The sequence below is a fragment of the Notamacropus eugenii genome, chromosome 2, assembly GCF_028372415.1.
Source record: "Notamacropus eugenii isolate mMacEug1 chromosome 2, mMacEug1.pri_v2, whole genome shotgun sequence".
In the NCBI taxonomy this organism is placed as follows: Eukaryota; Metazoa; Chordata; class Mammalia; order Diprotodontia; family Macropodidae; genus Notamacropus; species Notamacropus eugenii.
Genome location: NC_092873.1, coordinates 282,286,913 through 282,299,622, shown reverse-complemented (window position 1 = coordinate 282,299,622; position 12,710 = coordinate 282,286,913).

The following is a 12,710-nucleotide window of genomic DNA, read 5'->3' as shown; positions in this document are numbered from 1 at the left end:
CTTGATGGAAGGAATATCTATGCTATATAGCCACCTATTAAATGTACTGTAGTGGAGATTATTTGTTCTTCATAAGCCTGAAATTCTATTGTTCTGAGTCTACATGTTTTGGTGCATGCATGTGTGTGTGTGTGTTTAGATGGCATTTGAGCTGGAAATTGAAAGAGGCTTAAAACTTGAATAGCTTGAGAAGAATGAATACTACTTCAATAAAATTCCAAAGGTGAGAATGCACGTGATATATTTTTAGGAATAAAAGATAGATTGGAGAGGATCTTTCTCATTCAGTAAAAAGGAAAAGATAAATTTGGATATAAGAAATGGAGAAGAATCTATAGTATGTCGTATTATTAGATGTTCAGTTTCAGCTTTGAGTTTGTCTTGATATGAGAAATGGATTCTATCCTTATTGTTGTTGATGTTATTCATCCCAAATTAATGGAATTTCTCTTTTGGCAAATTCATGAGGCATATTCTTTGCAAATAATCTAGTAGAACTTAATATTTTAGCCTTATATTCATACACACATATGTGTGTATATGTACATACATGTATGTATTTATGTGTGTAGATAGATATGTAGATAGATTGATATATAGTTATACATATAAATACATGTATCAATATACATATGTGTGGGTATTTGTCATGTCACTGATTTTTGAATATAACTGTTCCCTAACCAGTGAAACATCACTTCTAGCTAATATTTTCTAAAATGTTTTTAATAAGCATATGACAGCCATGTCTGATAGTATATGCAACATCCTATATCCACAATTCCTTATATCTGTAATGAAGAGAGGGAAATACATTTCTAATTTTTATCCAAGACCAAGTTTGGTCATTATTGTGTCCTGTAGATTTCTTAAGCTAAACATTTCCAAAACTAAACTCATTACTTTCTAACCAAATGTTTCCCTCTTCCTAACTTCCTGATTACTTACAATTTGCACTGTTGTGGTAATTTTCTCTGTGGTTTTCCTTGTTCTTATATTTAACTTTGCATCAATTCATATGTTTTCCTAGTTTTTCCCTGAATCTTCTTATTTGTCATTTATTCTATACAGTTAGTATTTTATTTAACATATTAACATTATTATGATTGGCTTTCTCCTAGAAAAAAATTTAATATGTACAAACAAAATAAGTGATAGGACAGAGAAAATTCCATTTGTTTTTATTGTTTTCCCCTTTGCTTTTCAAAGTGTACATTGTCATGGTTTTAATCTCAGGTTATAAACATAACTGCAAGTTTTGTTTATCATCATCATTATCATCATATTACTAATTCATATTACCTGCTTTAAAATATTCTAATATATTCTTCCCCTTCTCTTACCCAGTAAGCCATATCTTTTTTTATTATTTATTTTTAACACAGTTTGTAACAGATAAAGCAATTCCAACTTTTGGTCAGGTGATACTTCTTTTTTAAAGCATTTACAATATGGACGACAAAAGAAAAAATTTTTTTAAACATTAACCAACTGAGACACAAATAATATTTATGTTGCTAACTTCACAAGCTCTTGACCTAACTCTCTCCACAGTATTAATAAGAATTAAAGGACCCTAACTTATTGTTGTTGGTCTAAAGTCTTATGCCTAATAGTTTAATTTTAGACAACCTAGGATGTTCCCCTACCAATAATCTATAGTTGAATGGATGTGATATTAAGCTTACAAACCTTTTGACAATAGGAAATTGCCACCAACAGTAAGGACATTGCAGGAATAAAATATCTCCCCAACTTCATGTCAGTTCCAGGTAGGATTAGATTATCTACTTGCATTCAGCCAGGCTTCAAGTCTACGAGGTGTCATTGGGGAAACTGAGTCAGGAGAATCCCACCTCAACCCATGATGAACAGCCACTCTCCCACACTTCACTTGAGATCACCTAAGCAGTTCATACTAGTATCTCATCAGCTTACTGGCATCATGTACTGGAGGCTCAGATCTTCTTTCTTGCTACCTATACCTGGAGTTAGACTCAGAAGAACAGTCACTTAATAGTCCCATAGCATCTAAAAGTGGCAAATTCCAATAATCAGGTTTCAAATATGATTATGGTTTCACTTAGGCTAAGGAACATCTTTTGAGGCAAGTCTTAAGTGGCTTACATGCCTTTCTATACATGTTCTAGTTCCTGATTAAATTGCAATCATAAAATCGAATTTACCATTAAAACCTTGACTTTTCCATCAATGCTAAATTTGACCTGACATTACCTTCCTCTAAGAAATTTAGACTAAAATTCTTTTCTCCAAACTATAAGTGTCATTGATTTATTCTCATTAATTAATTCAGTCAATTGTTTTAATACTAATTGCTTTTACCTCACTTTGTAACATGTCCAATTTTTCTCCCCATCACTCCCCTCCCCCTGCTTCCCAATACCTTGCATTCTGATTACTCCTTCCCCCAGTGTACCCTCCCCTCCATCACATCCCACCCCTCTCCTATCCGCATCTTCTCTCTTTTCTTGCAGGGCAAGATGAATTTCCATACCCCTATGCTGTAGTTCTTATTTCCCAATTAAATGCAATAAAAATTCTCAACATTTGTTTATAATACTTTGAATTACAATTTCTCTCCCTCCCCCCTCCCTCCCCAATCCTACTGAGGCAATACAGACTAAATATGTACTGTTTTGCAAAAGACTTCAATAGTAATCATGTTGTGTAATACTAATTATATTGCCCTCTGACTTACCCTGTCTTCATTTATTTTTCCCCCTACAATTGACCTTGTCCCTTCTCAAAAATGTTTATTTCTAGTGACTCCCTTCTCCCATTTGCCCTCCTTTCTAACATGCCCCTCACTCCACTTGTCGCCTTCTCTCCTACTTTCCTGTGGTGTACATAAATTTTCATATCAAATTTAGTGAGCATGTTATTCCTTCCTTCAGCCACATGTAGGGAGAGTAACTTTATTTTTCCCCCTCTCCCCTTCTCCTCCATTGAATAAGATTTTTCTTATCTCTTTTATGAGTTATAGCCTACCCCATTCCATTACTCCCTTTCTCTTCCAAGAATTTTCCTCCTTCACCCCTTAATTTTAATTTGATTTAATTTAATTTTTTTGCATGTGGATATCATCTCTTCTGATATAACACACCCTGTACTCTCTACCTATCTATGTGTATGTGTGTGTGTGTGTGTGTGTGCCCGTATGTACAATCTCTCCAACTACCCAAATACTGAGAAAAGATTCAAGAATTAAAAATATTTTCTTTCCATGTAGCAATATAACAGTTCAGCTTTAGAGAGTCTTTTATAATTTTTCTTCTCTGCTTACCTTTTCATGTTTCTCTTGATTCTTGTCTTGGGAAGTCAAATTTTTAAATACAGATCTGGTCTTTTCCTCAACATGAAATCTTGAAATTCGACTACATGACTGAATGACCATTTTTTTCCCTTGGAGTATTATATTCAGATTTGCTAGGTAGGTGATTTTTGGCTTCAATCCCAGTTCCTTTTACTTCTGAAATATTCCACTCCAATCCCTTTGATCCCTTAATGTTGAAGCTGCCAGATCCTGTGTTATCCTGAATGTATTTCCACAGTACTCAAATTGTTTCTTTCTAGCTGCTTGCAGTATTTTCTTCTTGATCTGGGAACTCTGAAAGTTGGCCACAATATTCCTAGGAGTTTCTCTTTTGGGTTTCTTTCAGGAGGTGATCGATAAATTCTTTCAGTATCCATTTTGCCCTCTGATTCTAGAACATCAGGGCAGTTTTCCTTGATAATTTCATGAAAGGTAATGTCTAGGCTCTTCTTTTGATCATGGCTTTCAGGTAGTCCAATAATTTTTAAATTATTTCTCCTGGATCTATTATCCAAGACAGTTGTTATTCCAATGAGTTGTTTCACATTATCTTCTATTTTTTCAAATTTTGGTTTTGTGTACTAACTTCTTGGTTTAACTCATAGTCATTCATTTCCCTGAACTCGATTCTCTCTTTCAAGAAATTATTTTGTTCAGTGAGCTTTTGAACCTTCTCCTCCATTTGGCTAATTCTACTTTTTAAAACCTCCTTCTCCTCATTGGTTTTTTGGACCTCTTTTTCCAATTGAGTTAGCCTCTTTTTAAAGCTGTTATTTTCCTCAGCATTTTTTTGGTTCTCCTTCAGTAAGCTGCTAACTTGTTTTTTAAGGTCTTCTATTGCCTGAGCACATTTTAAATTCCCTTTTGAGGCAGAGGCTTTGACTTCCTCTGACAGTATGCCTTGTTTTTCCTCATCTGAAAGGATGGGGGGGAGACACTTGTTCCCCTAGAAAGTAACCTTCTATGGTCTTTTTTTCCCCCTTTTTTGGGCATTATCCCAGAGAGTTACTTGACTTCTGAGTTTCCTTTCCACAACCACCTCACCTCCAGTTCCACCCACCCAGAGCTTGGGGGCTGAGATTCAAATGCGCTGCTCCCAAGCCTTAGGGGTTTTTGGTGGGGGTGGGGCTGCTATGCAGTGTGAGATTAAGTTCAGCTGCTCAGGTTGGGGCAGGGCCTCCACACAGGGCTCAGTTCCCTGTTTACTAGGAGACCTTCAACAATGGATGCAAGCTACTGCCTGCTTTGGGAGTCCTTGTCTGCTGCTGTCTCTGCTGCTGCCTCCTGAGGGGGCCTGAGGTATGGGGACAACCTGCTCCCCTCTTGGCCAGCCAAAAGGTCTCACTGACCTTTGGCGCCTGTGGGTTGAAGGATCTGTGCTGCTGCTGGAGATTCTGTCCCTGAAGCCTGCTCGGATCTGCTACCCTTGGGTGCCAAGTCCAAGGCAGAGCTGGGCTCTACTCCGCTTCTGGTGCACAACAGACCTTTCCCATCAGTTTTTCCAGTCTCTCTGGATCAGAAATCTCCTCCACTCTGTTGTTCTGTGGCTTCTGCTGCTCTAGAATTTGATGAGAGTTCTTTTTTACAGGTATTTTATGGACTGTGGGGTAAGAGCTAAGCATCTGTGTATCTTTCTACTCTGCCATCTTGGCTTCTGCCATATCTTTTTACAAACAAATAATTGAATTGATTTTTGTTTTTCATATCATGTCATATGGCATCTGTCTGTTTGTCTGTCTATCCATCTATGACTAAGTCTCTCTTATCTCATTCCAGACATGAAGAAGCTATTGTTTTTTCTAATCCAACCTTGATTGACATAGAAGATTTGACCTGCTCCATTTCTGAATTGGTCAGGTGGACCCTTCTTTAGACAACCTGCTTCGCTTCCTCCATTCATGGAGACAGGTCATATCAATGTCATACTTGTTGTCAGTGACTCTGTAGCTGGGATTAAAAGTGTCTGTCACCAAACTCAACATAATATTTTTTTTTAAATGGGAGATAAAAAAGAAATCAGTTCATTCAGTAAGATCAACAACCCATCAGATAAGTGATAGAATATGTATTATGCTCTACCTATTGTTTCCCCCATGTCTACCAAGAAATGAGAGTAGTCCAATTCCTCAAATTTCCATGCTTGGAATTTATGTAGGAATATTTTTTCTTTTTTGTTCAGAATGGAATCATTCTCACTAAATAAACCATAGCATGTACTTTACATGGATGGAAACATTAGTAAACAAAATTATCACATTTGGAGGTTCACATAGCCATGTTGGGAAAGGTAAACAATCATTAAATCAATTATCCTCTATTTTTTATGGACTCTATGGATTAAAGACACTATAGAGGACCGAAAAAATAAAACTTCATTTTCTACTTAGATCACAAGAAAGTTTGTTCACAAATAAGAAATTCTTCCACCAAAAATTTTATTAATTTTAAAGTACATTCTTAAGAAACAGTAATTTATATTAGGTCAGATCCACATGTTTAATTTTTGTGTAATTATGGCACCCCTGAATTCAGCAGACACTTTCAGCCTTATAAAAAATTCTGGATCAGTTCTCTCCACATAAACTGTGAAACTAAGAAAAATACTGGTTCCAAATTGATGATTCACCTGATCACTGAAATTTCATCTTGGAGCATGAAATCATTATTTCAATAAGGCTACATTTTCTGTGTGTGAATATTCCCATTTCAGCTCTTATACTACTCCAAGATATTTTTTTTTCCTTACTATTAGGCATCACATTTATACATTAATTTTTTAAATTATGCATTGGGGATCAAAAACACTACCTGTTTTTACTATCTCTCACTCATAATATTTCATTTACAAGTTCTGAAGACTTTTCCTGGATATCTCCAATGCCAGGAGCTCTCTCTCCCTCCTACCTTCATTAGTTGTCTTCCAGTCTCAGCTAAAGTCCCTACTATGAGAAGGTTTTCCAGGTGTAGCTTAGTGCTAGTACGTTACCTCTGTTAATTATATCCAATTGATTCTATGTGCGTCTGTGTGTGTGTACATTTGTGTATTTATATATGTATATCTACGTGAGTATGTATGTATATGTACACATATACATGACATACCATCATATATTATGCACACACACATAGATACATACATAGAATGTACACATATATGACACACGTACATGATATATGTGTGTATTATATAACACATGTATACATGTGTATATATGTGTGTATATGTGTACATGTACCTGCATGTATGTCTGTAGCATATATAATATCTTGTTTGTATATAGTTCATTGTTATCTTACCTGTTGAGCTCTGAATTTCTTGAGATAATGGACTATTTTTTTCTACTTTCTTTTGTATCCACAGTGCTTAGTACAGTGCTTGGCACATACTAGGGACTTAAAATATGCTAATTGCATGACTGTCTGATTTAATTAGTCCTGTTTTGAGAGGCGATAATGAAGATTCCTAGGGGCATTTCTGTTCAGGAACTTTTAAGTCCTACTGTTGTTAGTAACTTTCTCTCTCTCTCTCTCTCTCTCTCTCTCTCTCTCTCTCTCTCTCTGTGTCTCTTTTCCTCTCTCCTCTCTCTCATTGTGACTAATAGAAATTTCTTTTACTCATAAATGTTGCAATCCAGTAATGCATAGAGGCAGCACTGGAATACAGGAAAATATGTTGGATTATATTTAAAAAAATATGCAATGGGAGAGGTGGAGCCAAGATGGAGAAAAGACAGGGAGTTGTATGAGATCTCCCCAGTTTCCCTCAAAACAACTTAAATTCATCTCAAAATGAATTCTAGAGCAAAAACAACCAACAATAGAATGAAGTGAAAAGAATTTGCAGCCCATGATAATTTAGAAGGACTTGTGGAAAAATCTGTCTCACTTGAGTTAAAGGAGAGCACAGTGCAGTGGAGGCATTGTCCAGGTGACCCAGTAGCAGTCCCTTAACCCCAGAGCAGATGATCAACTGAGGCCAGATGATCTGGCTGAGCATGCCAGCAGCACAGTGGGCCAGCTGTGAGGTCTCAAGCCCTGATGCAGCAGGTCAGTTATCAGGCCTAGGAAATATGGTAACTAGGTCAGGTAACCCTCTAGCACAGCAAGAGAACCATACCTTCTAAAGACCCCAATTCAATACCATTTGAATCACCAGCACCAGAGGCTCTGGCACAATAAACCAGTGTTAAGGCCCCTGTCCCTGGTGCAAGAAACATGGCGTAATGTCCCCTGTGTCCAAGAAACAGAGCTCAACTTTAAAAGTCATGAAATAGGCAGGGAAATGAATAAAAGAACAAAAGAAAATAAAAACCCTGATCATAGAAAACTACTTTAGTGATAGGGAAGATCAGAACACAACCTCAGAAAAGGACAACAATGTCAAAAAACCTACATGTGAAGCCTCAAAGAGAAATATGAAGTGATCTCAAACCCAGAATGACCTCCTGCAAGATTCTAAAAGTGATTTTAAAAAGTAAATAAGACAAATAGAAGAAAAATTGGGGAAAGAAATCAGAATTATACAAGAGAATTATGAAATAAAATCAACAGTTTGGTAAAGGATGTCCCCAAAATGAAAAACGATGTACAAAAATTCACTAATGAAAATAAAATCCTTAAAAAGTAGAATTGGTCAAAGGAAAAGTGAAGTACAAAAATTCACTGAAGGAAAACTTCCTTAAAAATTAAAACTGGGCAAATAGAAGCTAATGACTCTATGACCAAGAATCAAGAATGAAAATTGAAAAGTAGGAGAAAATATAAAATATCTTATTGAAAAAACAACTGGCATTCAAAATAGACCCAAGAGAGACAAATTAAGAATTATTGGACCACCTGAAAGCCATGTTGAAAAAGAACAGGGGCATCATCATTCACGAAATTATCAAGAAAATCTTCTCTGATGTCTTAGAACCAAAAAGTAAAATAATAATTGAAAGAATCCATCAATTACTTCCTGAAAGAGATTCCAAGATGAAAACTCACAAGAATATTATTGCAAAATTTCAGAACTCTCAGTTAAAGGAGAAAATACTGCAAGCAGAACAATACAAATATCAAAGAATCACAGTGAGGTTTATGCAGGACTTAGCACCTTCTAAATTAAAGGACCAGACAACTCTGGAATATGATATTCCAGAAGGCAAAGGAGCTTGTATTACAGCAGTGAATCAGGTACACAGCGAAACTGAGCACAATCTTTATGAGAAACATGAATATTTAATGAAATAGGGGACTTTCAACATTCCTGATGAAAACACTGGAGCTGAGCAGAAAATTTGATTTTCAAATACAACATTCAAGGGAAGAGTAGAAAGGTAAAGAGGAAAGGAAAACAACAAACGCTATTAAGAAGGTTAGACTGTTTACATCCCTCTATAAGAAGATGATATTTGTAACTCTTAAGATCTATATGTCTGTTAGGGTAATTAGAAAGAGTATACACAGAGAGAATGTGTGAGTATAAATTGACTTTAATGGGATAGTATGAAAAAAATAAAGATGAGAAAGAGGATTGCACTGGGAGAAGATGGAGGGGAAAGACAGAATAGGGTAAAATATATAATATGAAGATATTTGAATGGCCCAATATGATGGAGGTAAAGAAGGGAATGGTTTGAGAACTGTTTGTACCTTACTAATTGGATTTGGTTCAAAAAGTGAATACTCAGTTTTGTATAGAAATCTATCTTCTCCTTTACTGAATTAAATGCAAAGGAAATGAGAAAAAGGGGGTAGTGAGTATGGAGGACAGATTGAAGAAAGAAGAGGTCAGAATCAAAATACTGGGTAGAAGGGACATGGTGAAAGGAAAGAGAGAGTGATAAAAGGATAAATGGAGAAAATATGATGGAGGGAAATAACACAGTAATCATAGCTGTGAATAGGAATTCAATGAACTTTCCCATAAGATGGAAGAGCATAATAGAGTGGATTAAAAAAAATAGAATCTTATACTATGTTGTTACAAGAAATACATTTGAAGGAGAGAGACATACACAGAGAAAAGTTAAAAGTTTGAAGCAGAATATTTTATGCTTTAGTGGAAGTAAAAAAAACAATCACTGATAGCATTCTTGATCTCAGAAAAAGCAAAAGCAAAAGTAGATCTAATTAAAAGAGACAAGAAAAAAAAAACTACATCTTGCTAAAAGGTACCTTAGATAGTGGATATAGTCAACTATAAACATATACATCGAATGACATATTGTCAAATTTTTAAAAGAAATTAAGTGAGTTACAGGAAGAAATAGAAGGCAAAACTATAGTAGTATGGGAACTCAACATTTCCCTCTTAGAACTAGAAAAATCTAAGCATAAAATAAACAAGAAAGAAGTTAATGAAGTGAATAGAATTTTAAAAATATCAGATATTGTGGACCTCTGGGGAAAACTAAAAGTGGATAAAAACGAATATATTTTTCCCCAGTGGCATGTGGCAGCTACACACACACACACACACACACACACACACACACACAGTCATTCATTGAAGCATAAAAATCTCACAATCAAATGCAGAAATGTAGAAGTATTAAATTCATGTTTTAGATCATAATGTAATAGAGTTAGATTCCATGAAATGGCAATGGAAAGGTTGATTCAAAATTAATTGGTAATAAAATAATACAATCCCAAAGAAGGAATCAAGCAAAGAACAAATAGAAACAATCAATAATTTCATCAAAGAGAATGAATGCAAGAAGGTAATAAAATGAAATTTATCAAATGCTGTGAAAACTCTCACTTGGCAGATGATATGATGGTATACTTAGATAATACTAGAGAGTCAACTAAAAAGAACTAGTTGAAATAATTAAAAATTTTAGTGAAGTGGCAGGATATAAAAAAAATCACACAAATCAACCATGTTGCTATATATTACCAACAAAGTCCCATAGCAAGAGATAGGAAAAAAAAATCACTTAAAATAAGTAGAAACTATACAAAATACTTGGAATTCTACATGCCACCAGAAATTCAGGAAGTTTATGAACACAATTACAAAACATTTCTTCACACAAATAAAGTTACATCTAAATAATTGGAAAAAATATAAATTGCTCATTTGTAGGCAAAATAAATATAACAAAAATGACAATGCTACCTAAATTAATTTATTTAGTGCCATACCAATCAAAATACCCAAACCGATTTTAGAGCTTCAAGAAATAATAACTAAATTTATCTGAAACCAAAAGTTCAAGAATATCAAGTGAATTAATGAAAAAAAAAATGCAAAGGAAGGTAGGCTAGCTATACCAGATCTCAAACTGTATTATAAAGGAACAATCATCAAATCTTTCTCGTATTGGCTAAATAATAGAATTGTGAGTCAGTGGGATAGATTTGGTACACAAGAAATGATTGTAAATGACCATAGTAACCTAAAGTTTGATAAACTCAAAGATACCTACTTTTGATAGAGAACCTCAGTGTTTGACCAAAAATAAATAAATAAATAACGCTGCTGGAAAAATTGGAAAACAGCTTGCCAAAATTAAGTATACACCAACATCTTACAGCATATACCAAGATAAGGTCAAAAGGGATACATAATTTAGTCATAAAGGGTGATACCATAATCAAATTAGGAGAGCAAGGAATGGTTTACTTTTAAGATCTAGGGAACAGGGAAAAATTTATGATCAAACTAGTGATAGAGAGCAAGATGTAATGTAAAACAGATAACTTTGATTATATTAAATGAAAAGAAAAGGTTTTGCACAAACAAAACCACTGCAACCAAGACAAGGAAAGAAGAAATCTGGTAAATCATTTTTACTGCAAGTGTCTCTAAAAAAGACTTCATTTCTCAAATATATAGAAAATTGAGCCCAATTCACAAGAATGCTAGTCATTCTCCAACTGATAAATGGTCTATGGAAATGAACAAGAGGAAGTTTTCAGACAAAGAAATTAAAGAGATCTATAGTCATATTTAAGAAACCCTCTATGTCACTATTGAATAGAGAAAAGCAAATTTAAAACAACTCTGAGATACAAAATGGATTGGCAAATATGTCAGAAACAGAAAATGGTAAATATTGGAAACAGTTTGAGGAAATTAAGAGAGTGATGCAGTTTTGGTGGAGTTGTGAACTGATCCAACCATTCTAGAAAATAATTTGGAACTATGCCCAAAGAGTACTAAAACTGTGCATACCTTTTGATCTGGTAATACCACTATAAGGTCTATATCCCAAAGAATTTTTTTTAGGTTCTACACAAATATTCCTATTAAATATATTTTCACCTTAGTCATGTTGCATAGAAGAATTAAAATGAATGGGATAAATCATAAAATAAACCAAAATGTAATAAAAAAGAAAATGATTTGCTGCATTCTGAAATCAAATTCCATGGTTCCTCCTCTGGATGTAGAAGACATTTTGCCTTAAGGGACCATTGGGAATATTTTAAGTCCTTGCATTGTAATGAAGTTCTAAGTCTACCAGAAAAAAATCCTTGCACACTGTGGTTGTTACTGTGTATAAAGTTCTCCTGATTCTGCTCCTTGTACTCAGCATCAGTTCATATAAGTCGTTTCAGGCCTTTCTGAAGTCTTCCTGTTCATCGTTTCTTACAGTGCAATAACATTCCATTTTATTCATATACCACAATTTATTCAGTCATTTCCAAATTGATGGGCATCTCCTTGGTTTCCAGTTTTTGGCCACCACAAAGAGTGCTGCCACAAATATTTTATATATGTGGGACCCTTTTGCATTTTTGTGATCTCTTTGGGATACAGTCCTAGAAACTGCATTGCTGGATCAGAGTATGTACATTTTTGTAGCCTTTTGGGAACAGTTCCAAGTTGCTCTCCAGAATGGCTGGATCAGCTCAGAGCTCCAGCAACAATGAATTAGTGTTCCAACTCTCCCACATCTTCTCGAACATTTATCATCATCCTGTTTTGTCATCTTAGTCAATCTGATACATGTGAAGTGGTATCTCAGAGTTGTTTTGATTTGCATCTCTCTAATCAATAGTGATTTAGAGCATTTTTTCATATGACTGTAGATAGTTTTGATTTCTTCCTCTGAAAACTGGGTGTTCATATCTTTTGATCATTTATCAATTGGGGAATGACTTGTGTTCTTGTACATTTGACTCAGTTCTTCATATATTTTAGAAATGATGCCTTTATCAGAGACACTAGTAACAAAAAATTTTTCCCAGCTTTTTTCTTTCCTTCGGATCTTGGTTTCATTGGGTTTGTTTGTGCAAAACAATTTTCAATTTAATGTAATTATTCAATGTGCACTTCCTAATGTTTTCTATCTCTTGTTTAGTCAAAATTCTTCCTTTCTCCATAAATCTGATAGATACACTGTTCCTCACTCCACTAATTTGTTTATAGTATCAGTCT